The following is a 19,573-nucleotide window of genomic DNA, read 5'->3' as shown; positions in this document are numbered from 1 at the left end:
CCTGGAGTGAATGTGACCTTGACAGTACTCTGATTTCAGAGCCTTACAGCCTAGGCTGGGAGTTGAGGTCATTTCCTTCCTACTGCTTTGATACTACTGATCAGCCAGACCCAAGGCAGGACTGCCCCCTTTCAAATTCCCACACTCTGTCATCCGCTGTGATTACAAACAATGGGACTATGGCAATAAAACAAATGACTACTGCTCTCCTAGTGTCAGGTTTTGAACCCAGTACTCTAGAAAGCCTTTGTACTCCCAGTTATTGTACTCATCCCACAAGTGGAGAATAGAAGGTCCTCCTGTTTTCTCTGTCAATGGCATGCCCAAGCATGGATGAACTAAATCCAGGTTCCTCTTTCTCTGTATCCTCAAGTCCAACCATTTCTCTCACTGTAACAGCTTCCTGTGTGTCAGGCACCATGCTTTTCCATGTACTTGCTCTTCCCTTGAATCCTGTGGGAATACATGTCTTACAAATGAGGAAACAGATTCTGACAGGATAGGCTACCCATGGTTGCTCAGAAGATCATGGCTGTGCTAGATAGAACATGGAGCCCAGTCTTTGACTCTGTAGCCCCAGCCAACCCTCTGTCTGGCACATCACCCATTAAGGCTTAAACTGGCATGCAGACATCTTGGCAGATTATGTAGACAGAAGGAGTTACAGTCATTCTGCAATTCTTTCACCATATCCAAGCAGGCCAGGTAGGTGGAAGACATAAACTGGGCATGCACTAAGTGCCCCTGAACTCTGTGGACTTTAGATGACCCTTTGAAATTCACAGTATGTAGGTCACCTGCAGGAAACCCAGGAGAGGCTCTGCAGTAAGGGACACCATTCCTTCTGTGGGGCTTCTCTTTGCTGGGTCAAAGTGGCATCGTATGTAACTGTCTCTATAGGAAATGGTCATTGCACTTTTCTCCCATCCCCCTCAACCTAGTGTCTATGGGGAACCCATCTAGGAACTGTCCTTTGCACTTAAGTCTCATGGTTTCTCTTCTATGGAGGTTTGGCTTTCTACTCTGAAACTGACCTTTTTGACTGCCCTGTATTTCCAATCAAGTCTCAGGTATCCTGAGGACAAGCATGCAACTGTGTCATCTCCCCTTTTTAATCCCAATAAAAGTGGGAGGAATTGCCTCCCAGGTCACTGAGTACTTCCTGGGCCCCTATTTTCTAACAGTAGTAGCATCCCTGTGAAGCAGGTTTTAACAGTGATGGCATCCAGCAGCTCTAGGTAGACTATACTGAAGTCACTGACAATGGCAGAGATGGAGCCCACTGGCACTGACCCTCATTCCATGGCAGACACTGTTACTTGAGCTCTACATAAACTTTGTCCATCATTGTGTGTCAAGTACCACACTTAGAACTGGCATTGAAGGGTACCATAGCTCCCTGTGCAGAAGAAGAAACCGAGGCCCAGGGAAACTGAAACTTCATATCTGTTCATTGGAAAATGCATTGGTGCCTGTGTTTGTTTCTGTAACTCTTTCAGGACATCTGTGTACTGGTCTGTGGGTTCTTTACTGCTTCAACAGAAAGATGAGAGTGGAAAAAAAACAGAGAAGATGTGAATGCCCCCTATAATCCTAACTACTCACTACCCATTCTTTCACAGGAAATACTGGCCAAACCCTGCTGTAGTCCCAGAAACAGCATATAAAAAAAGTTCAGTGTTTTTTCTTTCAAAAATCTCCCAATGCCCAGATGGAGCGGTATCAAGCATCCAGTGTAGTCTCTGCATCAAACAGATCTGCATTAAAATTCTTGGTCTGAGAAGCTGTCTTGGTGTGGAACACAGCAGTCTTCATCTATAACTGCATGCCAGTGTTGGGTAGGGTTTCTGTCCCCATTTCCCACTGTGATTGGAGGTTTGATTTGTTTGGAATTGGTAGATTCTTTGGGGCTGGGACCCAGTAGGAAATCTTTAGATATATGCTGTTGGAAGCTTGTTCTCACAAAATTTCTTAAAATTGTTTGTTTCTTATACTGAAGAATAAACCCAGGGCCTTGCAAATGCCAGGGAACATTCCACCACTAAGTCACAGCTCTATCCTTTTGCTTTTATTAATTTATTTAAAATTTGAAATAGAATCTCACTGGGTGGCCCATGCTGGACTCACACTCCTGATCCCCTGCTCCAGCTACCTGAATAGCTGGGGTTACAGTCATCCACCACCACCCCTGGCTCCACCTTTGAATTGCTCTGAGAAGGTGTTATAAGAGGGTCAAGCTGGTACCAGATATTTTATGGTGGTAACAAAAGCTGATTAGTGCACTTAAGATAACAAAATCTTTCCTGGAGGGTGTGTCTATGAAAAGGAATCATGAGACACCACGAATAAAATGTCAGGCAGACAGTAGATACACAACAGGTTCTCAGAAATCATCAGTGGCACAGGTGAGAAGGCCACCTTCCACTCCTCCACATCCCAACCGAATAAAAGCCTCAGTTCCACTCTGCCATCCACAGAGAACTAACACCTGTTATTCTATTGAAGTGCAAAGCAGCTCCTGTCTAATGCACATTTGCAGGCCATCATCAATATGCTGTTTCAGTTCAGCAGATGCAAACAGAATTCGCCAATCTCCAGACCAGCCGGCCACCTCCCCAGAGGAAAGGTGGAGGAGGAACCAAGAGTGCAGCTAGAGACCAGTACTTCCCAGGGCATCTGTGGACCTTGAAGCCTGGCCAGCTGTCTTTAGTATTCAAGTGGACCCTCCTATAAATTAGACAAGGCGACATTCTGGTTATAGGAGTGAAATTATCAGAACCCCAAGCTGATGGCTTCTACAGAATCCTTTAATCGTGGAAGGTCTGAACAGGACAAGAAAGCCTGGGATCTGCCAGCAGGAGGCATCTCTGGCCCTTTTGTGGGATTTCCTTCTGGTGGGCACGCTTGAGAGCCCAGCCACAGCCAATAGTGATAGTTGACATTTGTGATTGCACACATACTCACAGTAGCCAAGTGAGCAAGATCTCTGCATTAGTAACCTTTCTCTGCAGCCAAACACTTAGTTGAGGCAACTTAAGGGTGGAGGCCTTTATTGTGGCTCACCATTTAGGAGGGCCTCATCTATCACTGCAAGGGAGGAGTGGTGGAGCAACCTGGTATATGGCGACGGGAGCTTGTGGCTGCTGCTTCTTGTGTCTTGGAAGGTCTGGAAGCAAAAGATAAGAAAGGAAAAGACTGGGATATAACCTAAAAGGCACAGGCCCACAGCCCTACCCTGCCAGCCATACTTCCAACAGCACTTTAGTCTATGGGGGAACAGGTCAGATTCAAGCCATAGCAGTTTCCAATTTATAAATAAAGATATTGAAACACAGAAAGCTAAGGAGACACAAGTTGCTGGCCAGAGAGGTGTTAACCAGCAGAAGAAACAGGCTGTGGAGCCAGATGGGTTCAGAGTCTTTGAGTCCAGTCCATGTGAGCATGTGAGCTAATGAATAACTTCATTCCACTTACTCATGACTTCAGCATTAAAAGGCACCCCCAATGTCTATAGCATTACTCTGAGAACTGAGAACTAAGTGGACTATGATAAGCCTAAACACTGGCAGGGATTGGAGTAACAATAGCCCAGTAGCCATTATTATGGTTTTCTTTTTTTCTTTTTTTTTTTTTTTTTTTTTTTTTTTTTTTTTTTTGCATGGTCAATACCTCTTCTTCCTGGTATAAAGTATTAACTTTTTTGTCCTTTAAAGACCCACAGCTTGCCACCTCCCTGATGGTTTGGAGGCAGAAGTAGTTATAAGTAGAAGTTGACTTTTATCTTTCATCAACTCGCACCAGACAGGCTAGACACCTCAGAGCTACCATAATTGGTTCTGATTCAGGCACATAATTACACTAGGCCCAGAAGTTTGAGAACATGGAGTTATTGATTGAAATACTGGGATAGAAATGCTTTCTCCCACTGACATTTCAACTTGAAGCTTCTGTGGCCTATTGGAATGAGGCAAGACAAAGGAAATCGTATCCCAGAAAGACCGCAATTAGCTTTCCTTGTTATTATTATTTTTAAATTTTATTATTTTTTCTCATTTTACATATCAATCCCAGTTCCCCCTCCCTCCCATGCCCCTCGACCCCCTCCCATCCCATTCCCCAACACCACACAGGGAGGGTGATGCCTTCCAGGAGGGATCATGAAAATCTGTCAAGTCATTTGGAGTAGGGCCTAGGCCCTCCCCACTGCCTTTCGGCTAAGGGAGTATCCCTCCATGGCTTTCCAACTGGTTGTGTCATCTGCAGCCTGGAATCCAGACAGATCTGAAGGGAGACTGTGGGCCTCTCCATGATGTGCACCCAACAGGTTCATTATCCTTTTATGCCAAAGTCAGTTGAAGCAGAGATGGGTTTATTTTTACAAGTCTTGATAGCTGCATCCTCTCCAGTGAGCATCATTAATGACACAAAGCCAGAACACAAAGCTAGAACACAAGCCTCCTCGTCCCAACCTTCTATCAACCCTCAATTGTCTTTCCTTCCTTCCTCCTCATAACTCCAACCTTCTTTTCCAGGTCAAATCATCTCCTCTTGCTTCCCCTGTTTTCTAGATAGAGCTTTCAGAGCATGCACCCTGCTTCTATTTTTCTGTGGCAGCAATCTCAAAAGACTAACAGCATTGTCTTCAAGCTGAAAGAGTAGAGGTCAAATACTTACTGGCTGCTTAGAGGAGACTAAACTTCAAAAGGACAAATAAGCTAAGTGATGAGCTGCTAATAACAAAGACACCACCTCTTTTAGAAAGCCTTCTAGAACTTTCTGTCCACTAAGGCTAGTTATCTATCCTTGGGGCTGCTCCCACCATATTTGCTATTATTTATTGCATTACATTAACATTATAGTTTTCAGTTTATAGGTGTATATCTCACACCAATCTATAAGGTTCTTGCAACCAGGTTATTTCTTATTTACTTGGTTACCCTAGTGGATTAAGCTGTGATTCTCTCAAACATATATACATGTTCTAGTTCTAATCTCCAGAATCTGAAAATACTACCTTAGATGCAAACAAAACATGATTAAATTATGATGTGAAGAGGAGCTTATCTTGGATGAGGGAGTTGGGGTAAATTCAGCCACACATGGGTTAGGAGGGTGACCCAGAGGAGGGAGGCCCAGCAGGAAGATACCCAGGTGAGGACCTCAAGTCAAGGAATGTAAGCAATGGAAAGAAGTAAATAATGAGTCCTTCTTGACAGCCCCCAGAGGGATAGCAACCTATTGACACTTTGATTCCAGACTTCTAGCCTTCAGTACTGTGAAAAACTGTATTTCCACTGTTTTCAATCACCCAGTTTGTTAAAGCAGCCACAGGAAACTAAACAGATGCTAAAGCAAGTTCTGTGTACCAGTCTCAGCATGCCATCCACTGTCAAGAAAGCCATACAACTGCCATCCTGCTCAGTCAAGTCAGATCGATTGTTAATCCTATGAGGGTGGAGTTGAAAGTGTTTTTCAACTCTCGGAAAACAAAGGAAAATTAATTAGCAATGCCTGCTGTGAGTTAGAAAACAAGATAATGTTTCATAACTTGTTTCAAAACATGAACGCTAGGTAATTGTACTTCCCATGACAATGTCCAATGTTGCAGTTTGCATGTGAAACAGTCCCTATGGACTTTTGTATTTGAAAGTGTCACTCATACTTGGTGGTACTATTTTAGGATGTTGTGGAACCTTGGGCACAGTGGCTTAGCCACACAAGTAGGCTGCTGGAGAGGGCCTTGGAGATGATATGTGCTTCCCCTCTAGCCCAAGCTCTCTGTTGCTTAACCTGCAAAGCTCCGGCCACTATGTCAGAGCTGCTTCATCTGCCATGCCTCCTTCACCATCCTGGACTGTATCCCCGAAAACTGTGAGCCAAAATAAAGCCTTTGTTCCTTAGTTGCTTCTTTCAGGTATTTTGTCACAGCTTTGAAAGTGTGAAAATTCCTCCCAAGAGAGATGTTAACTATGCTTATCCTGTCTTTATAAGGTCCCAACCACAAAACAAAGTTCAGTTCTATCAAACTTCATCCCAGAGAATCATGTTCTGGGTGAACCAGTTAATTAAACTTGTGTACAAAGCATGCAAGGGTGAGGTGTGAATGGCATAAGTGTGGGTGATCCCAAAGCAGTTGTCCTGGAAAGTCTTCGCCCAGCATGGATGATGGCTTTCCCACAGTCACATAGAGGGAGCCCCTATGCTTAGTCTTCCCCATCCCATATACTCCAGCACCTCCCTAAGATACCATTGCACAAAAATGACTGGGAGAAGCAGTTGGACACTCAGATTTGGGTCTGGTGACCCTCCCCCTCCTATAAGGGAATGCTCGCTGTCCATAGGCCTGCTGGGGATACTCCAGGCACAGTTGATCTAATCAAGCCTGTGGCTGTTTTTCTCAGAGGACAGTGCTCTGTGGTAGCCACTTAGCAATGTTCCCCTCATGGCTGGTGTCATCCACAAGGACTAGGTTAGCTTCTTTCTTTTTGTATCTCCAAGAACCTGACATGGGGCAGGAGCTCAATAAATAGCACAGTTTTTCAGGACTTTGGAGGTTTTCAAGTGATTCACTGTATCACTTAGAGTATAATTCATTATATTATTATCTAATGATAGTGAGTTAGGATATAACTCACTGCATTAAATGTCTTTTATTTAAATGTCATTTCAGTGGTGTACCAGATCCAGAGAAGCAAAGACTTAACAAAATAGGAGATTATTTTCCCCTACAATGGCCATGATGAAAACATTTTAGGTTAGCAGTTTTCTGAGCATGTCCCTCTACCATTCCTTACAAACATCTCTCATATAGTTACTAATAAGAGAGAGGACACAAAAAATGTAGAGACAACTCTATACACACAACTCTATACTTATAGCCCACTGGCCAGAACTTGGTCATGTTGTTATGTAGTTGAAAGAAAGTAGAAAAATATGTTCTTAACTTTGAAAAATCATGTGGGTAGCCTCATCAGATATACAGTAGAAGGCTGTATTAGGAGAGAATCATTACTATGTTGAAAAAAGTTGGGCCACTTACTGCCTTCATCACTCATAAAGCATGGCTAGTTATCAGACTTCAAGAAGGGAGATATCTTTGCTACCTTAGGAACAAGGGAATTAACAAGACTACCACCCCGTCTTCATCTCAGCTCCCCTTTATTTGTCACTGTGTGTCAGATGATGAATTATACATGTTAACAAGGGCCCATACTTGGAGAGAGTCTAATTCCCTCTCCCAATTCCTGGGATAATCCAAAGCTCAATTTAGAACATGCAGCTCTGGCCCGGAAGACAGACCAGACCCCTGTAAGAATATTGTACTGGAACTAAGCATACAGGAAGACAGATTGAGTGAATGAATTAATGCTTTTGGACACTTGAACCCATCTGTATGTATTTCTGGCTGGCATTTCGTATGTCAGCTCCTTGAAGGCCAAAGCTCAAATCTGATGCCTCTGTGTAATTTTATTTCTATCTTCCTAGAGGCTGGGATGATTTGATGAATATTTGTTGCAACAGAGTCAAAGAATCAATACTTACTGTTAGCCTCAGTATCATAAAAATGATCAGTGAACTAAATACACCGTGAGCATGAGAGTGGACACTGCAGCAAAGGGTAGTGGGGAAGGTAACTGAAGACCTGGAAAAGCCCCAGAACTGTGGTTTGCTGAGCTGGCTCTTTGTGTCCAGCAGACAGGAGATCCTCAGGGTGCAATGAGGGCAGTAGGTGCCAATTGAGGCCAGAAAACATCTTCATTACCACACCGTTTCTGTGATCCCTTACATCTAAATGAGACCCAGTGGGGTAAGTTTGGAGGATGATTATCAGGGATTTTGCAAGGTGGCTCATTAACATAATTCCCCTAATTAGAAACCAAAGAAGCTCCTGGTGAAAATTTTCCATTAAATATTACAGGACCATAATTCCTGCATCTTTGAGTGCCTAGCTCTGCATTCTAGTTCTAAACCTAGCCCTGTGAAATGTGAAAGGCTCAGCCTTTGAGGTCTTTCTTTCACTCATCAAACATTTACTGAATTCCTGTGTTGAGTATCGAATTAAGAGTTTAAGATATAGAGCTATAATGTAGTCCTTGAGCTTAAAACAAGCTCATAGTTTAACAGGAGGGACAGATGGGTAGGCATCCAATTGGAAAGAATGTATGTTCTCTGTCTGTCTGTCTGTCTCTCTCTCTCTCTCTCTCTCTCTCTCTCTGTGTGTGTGTGAAAGAAAATGATCAAGAGAAAAAATGTTTTAGAAAAATGTGAAAGTAAATGGGATGACACACAAAAAAACTTTCATACAAGAAACATACCTGCAGATGAATTTATTAAGTCAATTGAAATCTCCACAGGGATGCCTGGGAGCCCCCAGGAAGGCCAGTGAATCAGAGTTTGATTGAGATAATCTGAAACCTCTGGCAAAGTGCTCTGTATTCCAATACAGACACACGCGCCCGCACACGTGCATGCACACATACACACATACACACACACACACACACACACACACACACAGAGCTAATACTACAGAAGCAAATAGCTGGACCAACCAAAGACAGGACATACTACTGATGCTGAGATTCCCAAACTGACAAACTAGAAGCAGAGATTCAGAACCAGCATGGAGGACTTGGCCAAGGTCAATGAGAACTTGAGAACTGCCAGAAAACAGAATATATTCTACCCCAGGACCCATGCATTGGTACCACAAAGAGCAGGAGAGGAGATCTTGTTAGAGCCTGGTGGGATCAAGGGGCAGATACACCTCTGTGGGCAGAAAGCCCAAGGATAGGTGCAATCTATGATGGCCTGAGTTGAAGAGTAAAGCTGTGAGGCTGAGTCAGCCTTCCTACTAAGGCTCCCATTGCAGTCAATGGAGGCTCCAGCAAGAACTCCCATCTCCCACTCTACCCTCCATGAGTACTGGTACTAAGCCAGAGAGAGAGGACCTATGCAGGTGCAACAACCTGAAGAATAGTTATTGCCTTGTAAATGTGAGTATAGGAACCGAGAACTCAATCCAAAAGGTAGTTTGCTTAAACTTCCATTGGTCAATGCAGACTCTAAATCTGTTTTAATAAGTTTGAACTAAAATTGGAAATTGTATGTGCCCCATCAGCACAATTTTGTACATGAACCATGGAAGAGAAAAATAGGGGCTCAAAACATCTCACCAGCTGATGTGATAATATTTTTTGTCTTTTGGCTTTTCAAGACAGATATTTCCTGTATAGCTTTGTAAAACAGGCTGGCCTCGAACTCACAAAGATCCACCTGCCTCTGCCTCCCAAGTGCTTGGATTAAAGGCATGCACCACCACCTAGTATATTTTCATTGCATTTTACCTTTTTGCTATTGTTATTTGCTACATTTTCTTAATTTTAATCTCCATTCTTGCATAACTATCTCTTTGTGGTCTTGATTTAGTTTGTATGTTTCTCCATTAGGCTTTGTGTTTTATGACTCTTACCCACTCAATTGTATAGTCTCTCTCTCATTCTTCTCACACACAATCCATACACCTTCCCTTCCAATTCTACCTTGTCTCCCCCCCAACCCCCTTTTTTTCTCCTCACCTTCTTATCTTTTACTTCGTAACTATATGCTTTCATAGCTTAAATGATCTTTAAATTCTGTACCCTAACAATGTGGATGGAAGTTTCTGTCCTGCCCAGTCCCACAGCTGTTCAGTTCCAAATAAACACACAGAGGCTTATATTAATTACAAACTGTTTAGCCAATGGCTCAGGCTTCTTATTGACTAGCTCTCTCTTAATTTTAATACATTTCTATTAATTTGTATATCTCCATGTGATCTTCTTGGCTTATTGGTGATGCCCAGGTCTTTTGCTTCCTTGACAACTACATGGTGTCTCCTTTGTTTTTCTTTTTCCATTTGTTTGGAATTCCTGCCTAGCTAGATTCTGCCTGTCCATTGGCCAAAAAAAGCTTCATTCATCAACCAGTAAGAGAAACATATTCACAGCATACTCTAAGTAGTAAGGTTTTTCTGCCCGTCGCCTGGTCTTGTCCCGACGACGTGCCAGCCCCAATTAACACCCTGAGACTCTGTATTTGATATGATTCTGTTGGCCAGGTGCTAGTTTCTTATTGGCTAATTCTGTCTTAATTATTACCCCATTTATACATATTTCCACGTGGTCTTACCGAGAGCAGAGGAATGATGGTTCTGTTCTCTCCAGACTCCCCATCCTGACTCCTCCTTACTCCTTCCTTGAATCCTCCTTGTCTCCTAGTCCCTCCTATCTTGCTTTCCTATTGGCCAACGGTGCTTTATTCATTCACCAGTATGAGAAACATATATACATAATGGCATCTCCCATCATCTCCTCTTTTCTGTCTAAATAAAAAGAAGGGTTTTAACCTTAACATAGTAAAATATATAACACAACAGTTATCAAATAATAATGACAGTTAACATTATTTAGTCCATTAACATTTGGCAAGATTTAAGAAACTATTCCATCATCTATTTTATCTTTGTGTGTCTAAAGTCTAACTTATCTTTAATCCTAACTAATGAAAACTATAACCATAACTATCTGTCTTTAACTCCTTCAAAGACCACAGAAGGAAAATATATAAACTCTAGAAATGACAGAGACATCTTGCCTTGTCAGTCACCTGAAGGTCTTTTGTAATCTTCCATTTTTAGCCCATAGGCCACAGTGTGTCTGGCAGATTCTTCAGCAAAGGAGGAAACTTTAAACTGTCCACCTGTACTGGCAGTTTGTCTGTCACTTTTCTCTATGTCCTGCAGACTGTCTGGCAGATCTTTCATGAAGCAGGAACTCTGTAGCAATGTCCATCTTGACTCATCAGTCACTTTCAAAGCATACAGAAGGGCATCCCCCATCATAACAGTGTGCCAGTTTTCTGTTTTCAGCTACAGTCCACACCTCTAGCTTTTCTGTCTAATAGTATTTCCTGGTCCTAACCCTTTCCACTCCTAACTTTAGTAACTAATGTCCTACCACAGATGATAATATCCTGGTCTCTTCCATGGTTATTAAAGTTAAAATGATAACTGTTTTTAACTGGCTGTTGTGACACTTTGGGTCTGTCCAGCATTGTGGCTGCTTTTGCAGTTAATGCTCTACTCTCAGAGTGAAACTGGGACCATACCCAGTTGCTAAACACATAGAGTGAAGGATTAGATATTGAATGTTGCACCTCAATTCTACTACAACTTAGTCCCACTTCAACACATTGAATACTTCAGCTGAAAAAAAAAAAAAAGACAGACAATAAAATCCAACATGTGAAAAAAGTCTCCATGTTCAAATCATTAAAAAAAACTAAGGCAGTTCACTTGCTCTGTGAAAACACCAGTTCTAAAGTAACAGGTTCTGATGAGAATGAATGAGAGGAAATTTCAAACTAAGAATTCAAATGAATTAGTTGTAAGAACGTTTAAAGAAATCAAAGAAGATCAAATAAGCTCTTATATGGATCAAAAGTTACAAATAATATGTCACTCTTGACATCCAAATTAGAAAAAAATAGAGAAACATCTGAGTTAAATTAGATCACAGATGAAATGGACTTAACAGACATCGTTAGAACATTCCACAAAAACACTTCTGAATGTACATTCTTCTCAGTAACTGGTGAAACTTTCCTTAGCAGAACACAAAGTCTTTAAAAATACATGAAAACTGAAATAATTTCTTGTAGTCTATTTGACCAACATGGACTAAAGCTGGAAATCAACATCAAGAGCAACTGAAGAATGAACAAAGGCTGGTCGGGAGCGCTCACACTCTGCTGAATGACAAATGGATTAGATTACTGTACTATGAATATGTTATCAAGGAAACTAAGAAGGAAATTTCAAAACTCCCAAAACCATGGAATACAAGGAAAACAGCCTTAAGTTGAAACTTTGTAGTTACAAATGATACTAAAATACCAGAGAGATTTCAAACAAATGATAGCAGTGAACCTTAGGACCTTAATAAAAACAGGATCAAGCCAAATTCCAAACTGGTACATGGGAAGAAATAGTCAAGGTGGGGTAGAAATGAATGAGATGGAAGAGAAAAGCAGAATGAAACAAAGAATCGATTGAACAGAGTTGGTTTTTGCAAAGATAAACAAGATTAACTAACCATTAGTTAAATTAACAAAAAAAGAAATCTACCACTACAAGACCTTTAAAGACACAACATTCAGACTTCTCAAACTATTCCATAAAAGAAAAACTAAGGGAATACAACAATGTTCTTTTTATGAAGCCATTGTTTCTATAATACCTAAGCTAGATAATGTTACAACACAAGAAGAAAATTGTAGTCTCATGTCCCTGATGAACATAGAAGCAAAAATTCTCAATAAAAGCATTTGCAAAATAAATTCAAGAAAATATTAAAATGATCATTCACCACAATCAAATTGACTTCATACCAAGATGCAGAAATGGCTCAACATATACAAATCAATAGATGTAATACATCTCATAAATGGACTTGTGAACAGAAATTATGTGATGACCTCAATAGATACAGAAAGGACTTCTGTCAAAATTCAACATCTTCTAGTGATTAGAAAATAAAATTCCCAAAGAAACTAGGAACTGAAGGATCATATCTCAGCATAATAAAGGCTACACGACAAGGTTGTAACCAACATTATGTGAAATGGGGACAATCTCAAAATGAAGCAGAGATGCACCTTTTATTTTTGTTCAGTGTTGACTAGAATTCTGAGCTACAGCAGGAAAATGAGAGGCAAGAGAAAGGGACAAGAGAGGCAAGCAAACAACAGGAAGTGAAGTCAGAGTAGTCTTATTTGCAGATGATGGGATTCTAAACAGAGACCTTCAAGAGTCCAGCAGAAAGCCTTCAATTCTGATTTACATTTCACCAGTGTGGAATAATTCAAAATTAACATTAAAACAAGCAGCCTCCATATGAATCAAAAACAAGCATGCTTAGAAGGAAATCAGAAAGGTAATCCCATTCACACTTGCCTCAAGAACATCATTATAAACCCTAACCCAGGAAGCAAAAGACTGCTAAATGAAATCTTTACATGCTATAGAAAGAAGTTGAAGAGCACACTGGAAGATGGAAACACCTCCCACATTCATGGATTTAAAGAATTACTGTTGTGGAAACTGCTGTACTGTCAAAAGCAAATCTACAAATTCAATAGAATCCCCATCAAAATTCTAATGGCATCCTCCATAGAAATGGGAAAAGAGGGCCCCTCTGCCCTTTGTGGGGGCTATATTAAGGGAGGGAGGATAATAGATTGAAGGTGAGATGGGAATAGAGGGACAGAGTACTGGGAACAGATAGGATTTAGCAGGGAGGGATTCAGGAGTATGGGGAACCAGGGATGTAGTAGTGTGCTAACCCAAAGATGGATTTATGAAAAGCTTGATTGTATCTAATTTTAAAAAGGAATTGTATGACAGTTGGGTATTCCATTTCTCGCTTTGCTAAACATGATGCGAAAGGGAAAGAAGGTGTTCCAGAACTGTCACTGTCTTGCCTTTTGACCAAAAAGATAAAAAAAAGGAGCTGTATGGGGTGATAGAGTACATGTGATGCAATAGAAGGGGGGATAATGGTAAAGAATTAAGGAGGGATGAATGTGAGGATGGGGATGGGGAGAGATGGGGGTAGTGGGGGGGTAAACCCAAACTAAGTGTGTGTGGAAAAGCCTTATGGGAAAATGGCTAGTTAGTAAGCTAATTTCAAAATATAACTTAAAAAATATTTTTAATGCAATTACCCTGAGTGGGTGGAAAGTATAACTCCCATACTACATGGATTATTAAGTGAAAATTAAAGTAGAAGGCATGGGATATCTCCCTACAAGTAATTGGTCAGGGGAGCCCCAGGAGTCTTCAAAAACCACAAGCTATTAACATTATCTGAAGTTACCCACTATAACTACATGGTAAGGCTCTATTACTAACGACAACACTTTAGCTGCAGGACACAGAGAAACAAATTTCACCTGACCAGAAACATTTCCCTGCTAACTGATTTTCATAATACCAGAAGATACTATGCAAGGTGTTAGGGGAGAAAACACATCAGTGACCTAGCCCAGTGCTGGAAACCACATACAGCAATATAAATGCTCCAAGCAAGATATGCCCAGTAGCTCTGTGGGGGGGGGGGGCGTATGTAGGTGCTGCATGCACAGTGATAAAGAGAAGCAAAGTTGGGCCAGGCAGTGGTGGCCCATGTCTTTAATTCCAGCACTAGGGAGATAGAGGCAGATAGATCTCTGTGAGTTCTAGGACAGCTGAGGCTATGCAGTGAAACCCTGTCTCCTGTCTTGAGGAGGTGGGGTCCCAAAATAAGAAAAACAAAGTTGTATCATTCACAAGAAAATGGACACAATTGAAGACAACCATATTAAGCAATTCTCAGAAAGACAAATATCCCAGGTTTTCTCTCATTTGTGGTTCCCAGCTTTTATATAAACATGTGGAATCATATACTCGTGACATAAAGCAGAAGTGACTCTAGGGGAACAAAGGAGATTGAAGGGACAGGGGAAGGAGCATCAGGATATGAAGGAGAATTTTCTCAGAGTACATTATACACTTGTATAAAAATCTCCTTGTGTAACCCAATACTGTGTACATTTAATAAAGGAGCAGAACAATGAAAACCTGAAGGAAAAAAAACCTAACAATTTTTTAGTTCTGTGGAGGGATTTGAGACGGGGCAGGAAGGTCAGGGAAATCTTTTGAATTAGGGCAACATGCAAGCTATTTTGAAGATCAAGTAGGTAACAGAGGATAAAGGCATGTCTGGCTGGAAAGTGGCATGTACAAAAGAGTAGGGGCATGAGACACAACTGAGTCCAAGGAACTGCAGGGAGTTCAGAATGTCTGGAACTTCAGAGAGAAAGTTAGGACGTGGGGCAGGCATGTCTATACTGGCAGGTGGCAGTCAGATCACAACATGCTTGGGAAGCCCATGTTCTGTGAAGAGGGAGGAGAGCTGGGGTTGGAGTTCACTGGCAGAATGCTGGCTGTGCACATAGATGGCCCTGAATTCTATCTCCAGCACTGGGGGTGTGTAGTGGGGAGTGAGGAAAGACACTGACCAAACCACTTTCTAGTTGATATCTAGAGGATTTTTCTAGAAAAAGCTTCTTCCTCTTACCCTGGAATCTTCTGCTCTCAGGCCAATCAGCCCCACCCCCTGCTTGAAAGTTGCCTCTCAGGGGAGCCAGTATACAATTTGCCTGTGAGATGCACCTGATTGGTTAGAAGTTGAATATAGTATTTAAATAGGACAAATCAGGTTTCAAGAATATTTTTGAATATGCATACAAAATAGTCTACACAGTTCAGGGGACTGGGAGATTCCTTGACTTTTTCAGTTTATTAGAACATATTACTTGAGTTCTTGAAAAAACAGAACAAGTAAGATATACAGATGTGAGGCCAGGGAGATGGCTCAGTGGGCAAGCTGCTTACCATTAAATGTGACAACCTGAATTTAAGTCAGAACCCATGTAAAGTTGAACACAACAAAACACATCTACTGCAAGATGGGATACAATACAGAGACTTCTCCTAAAGTTGAAGAGTCAACTAGCCTGACATAATTAGCAGTGATCAAGAGAGTATATTTTAAAATGTGGAAAATGAGGACTGGGTACCCAAAGTTGTCCTCAGACCTCCATACATATGTGCACCTGCACTCACATGTACAAACACATGAACACACACCATACACATAATTTTTTTTAAAAAAAAAAGATATGTGTGTTTGTGCAAAATGTATGAAGGAATTTATTATGGTATTGGCTAGTGCAATTATGGAAGCTATGACATTCCATGATATGCCATCTGTAAACTGGAAAACCAAGGAAGTCGGTGGTGAAATTCAGTTAAGAGTCCAAAACCATGAGAAGCCAGAGTTCTACAGTCCAAGGGCAGGAAATGAATGTTCCAGTTCCAGGACAGAGAGAACATTTGCCTTCCTGAGCTCTTCAGTGATCAAATGATGCCCTCTCCACTGGGGGGAGGGGTGGATCGTCTCTACTAAGCCAGTCTCTTTGGGAGACAACTTCACAGGCATGTCATCTGGCAATCCTTTGATTCAGTTAAGATGACAACATATGGAATTGATCCTCATTTTTCTGGGAGACAAATTTGTGCTTGATGGGGGTGACTATCTTAAGACCATGAAGAAAGAAGGCTCCCAGGTCCACACTGCTCCCACAAACTTGAGTCAAGGGCAGAACAGCTTTCCAAAGCAAAAACTACCCTCCATGCCTCTGCTCCAAGTTTTCTTCTGGTCTTGACATTGTTTCAGACCCAGCCCACCTCACGTACCTTTGCCTGGCATGATACAGCATCTGTCTTGTGAGAAATAGACTGTAATAAATATACTGCTTAAGCGAAGAAGTTTGACAGGAATATAAATACGGGGCATGATATATAAAGCTCCACACATCCCAATGGCCTCATTTATTAAAATCTTGCCATGCTAAATTCACAGAGCATATTTGTCACTATCTGTGTTCTTATAAAATACTGCTTACACCATTGCCCATATCTAAACCCTCCCCAATTTTACTGTTAGCCAACTTTCCTCTATGTCAACCTCAAGGACAGGAGAATACCCAATAGGACTCAGCATTTAGGTGTGTTCAGAACTTGGTCTAGAATGAAGATATAATGCTCCTATAAAGGTTAGGTTGAAAGATTAGATGGAAATTATTTGTGTGTGTGTGTGTGTATGTGTGTGTGTGTGTGCATTGCCACGGGTGCATGTATACACACACATGTAGCAGTCTATGTCATGTATTTTCTTTAGTTACTTTTTACCTTATTTATTGGAGATACGTTCTCTCACTAGATCCAGAGCTCATTAACTGATGAAATTGGCTGGTCAGTAAGCTCCAGGGATCAGCCTGCTTTCTAGTACTGGGATTAGATGCCTGCTACTAAGCTCAGCTTACACCTAGGTGTTGGGGATTCTAACTCAGGTCTTCACAGAACAACTGAGTCATCTCCCTAGCCTCTTCAGATAGAGTTTCTCAAAGAAGGATGCTTCCTGGGTCAAGCTCATCACCAATTACCCATGTAATTAACTTTGAACTAGACCTCTACTATGCAATATTCATTTATCTAATCAGTATTTATTGTCTAGTTAAGTTGAGCAAAACTGATGAATTATCCATGACTGCCTCTAAAGTATACATAGTAGAATGAGGGACACAGATGCACAAATAAATCATACTGACACACAGTGATACCAAGTGCCAGTAGCTGGGAAGGCAAATGACTATGGTGGTGGAGAGTCTATGCTGGGTCAGACACACCACTGTTTTATGTGAATGCCTCATATTTATACAGGGACCTCTATGTTAAATCAAGGGAAATGAAGCTCACAGTGTAAAAAGAGTTGCTTGAACCAAGCAATGAGAAAATGTCAGCTCTGTGATTTGAGCCCAGGTCTTCTAAGTTCTAAACACAGCACTTCATTCTCCGATTGCTTTTATGCATTCATGTTTATCGCTGGTAGCAGCTAAAATACCCAAGGTCCTCCTTGTTTATCCACTTCAGCCAGCTGCTTCTTGTCCTATACTCTACCACCTGTATAAACACTATAAGGAATATTTTTGATTTATGCTGGTATGTATCTATTGGCTATTGCCTGTCCACCATCTGTTCTCTTCTGATGGGACCAAAGAACCTTCCTCTCTCCTTCCATCTGGAGATGGAGCCATTTGCATTCATATGGCTCAGGCTGAAGCAAAAGCCCAGCCATAGTGACTAATACAGGGAGGGCCAGTCCAGTCTAAAAGAATGGGTTTCAAGACTTTAATTGCAACGACAGGGAAAGCTGTCTGCTTGAGGTTGCTTAAGAGATGGAGTAAGCATAAAGTAGCCATGATCATCCTTGCCTGTCTCTGATGAGAACTCACTACAGAGTGAAGCCAACACAGAGAAGACAGAGCCAAAATGTAGAAATAGAGGTCCTTTCCTTCTGTTGCTCTCAGGATTGAACACAGACACTTGTAGAGGTCCCTGTCTTTTATTATCAAGATACACAAGAAAGGAAAATGTCATGGAATAATAATAATAATAATAATAATAATAATAATAATAAAAGTCTTGTGCATCATTTATCAGTTTTTTTCTTTGACCTTCCCAGAAGCTGAAGCTAAAACAAAGATAAAACCCAGCATGTTGCTAACTCCAACATCACCACAAGCTCTCCATCTTTCCATCTGGGAGGATAGCCAAGGGGTGCAACAGAGAAGTCAAAGACTCAGAGTTTTCTGTACCATTCGATCCATCCTCATCCTTGGTGAAACCGAGAGAGGCTGAGGAATGCCTCCTCATTAATATTGGGAAGAGAGTCTTGTATCATTAAAGAATTTGGACACCGTTATCTCACTTGAACTCCTAGAAGAAAGAACTTGTCTTGAAATAAGCTAAACTCCCTCTCACTGTGGTACCAAGGAAGTGGCTATGAAAATAACTAGAAGAATGATTTGAACCATAAAAAGGTAGCAAAGCAGGGTTCTGGGGTAGAACTTTACAACGTGTTAGTCCTGTCATTCAAGACTATTAAAATCTCACATACATAGAAAACAAGCAAACACACATTAGGGATGTAGATCCAAACCATTACAGTGGATGCAGTGGAGAGGCAGCTCTGATTACAAATGGGAGTGGGGAGAATAAATCAAATGAGGGAGGCTTTGCATAAGCCAGTGGGTAAGGTTGTACTGTGATCTGGGTGGGACATGGGACTCTCAGCTTCCTACATCCAAGCTTGCATGATCAAATGGAAGGAAGCTTCCCAAAATGTCAACAGTATTTGTTTGGGGTCAGGGTCATTTAATGGCCAGGAAAAGAAAGTCAAGAGAGCCTAAATTAAAAGAAGATTCATTTTAGGAATGTATTCGTGAGGAATGTAGGCTAGATCCAAGCATCTGTAATTTGGGGGTGGGGGTATCATACCTCCCTTTCTACCAGAATAGCACACTATATCAGAGCTGCCTCTCTGCCTGCTTCCCTGTCTATTCCCCTGGGGTCCAGCACCCACGTGCACATTCCCCCATCTGCACCTGGGGAAAGCTTGGCCATGGCAATGCTGGAACCCTTGACAATTGGTGCACACACCTACACAAACCAGCAAATCTACTTTGCTACAATTGACTCCCTCTCTACCACTCTCCTAAACTTAGGAGCTACAGATGCAACTAGCCCATCATGAGTCAGCAATTTACCCCAGGCTTAAGAGCTTTGTCAGTGGGAAAAAGGAAAGGGATAAAAGGAAAATAAACCTGGGGCCAGAAACTAAGAAAACAGCAGGAGGAAAGATTACAATATCTTGCACAGACTGTCCCTCCATGTTAGGATTAAGGATAATGATATTTTTTCCACTTTTTAGCACTATCAAGTTTTCCTAAGATAACAGAAGTTGGGGATGAAATGATTAGTGCTTTAAAGGCACAGGCTCTGCAGTCAGACACAAATGTGCTCAATTCTGTCTCCTTTGCTTCTTGGCTGTGTGACTTGTCCTATACCCTGAATCTCTCTGGGTTTCAT

Source organism: Phodopus roborovskii, unplaced genomic scaffold, assembly GCF_943737965.1.
Source record: "Phodopus roborovskii unplaced genomic scaffold, PHOROB, whole genome shotgun sequence".
NCBI classification, from domain to species: domain Eukaryota; kingdom Metazoa; phylum Chordata; class Mammalia; order Rodentia; family Cricetidae; genus Phodopus; species Phodopus roborovskii.
Note: the sequence above shows the minus strand (reverse complement) of the source record.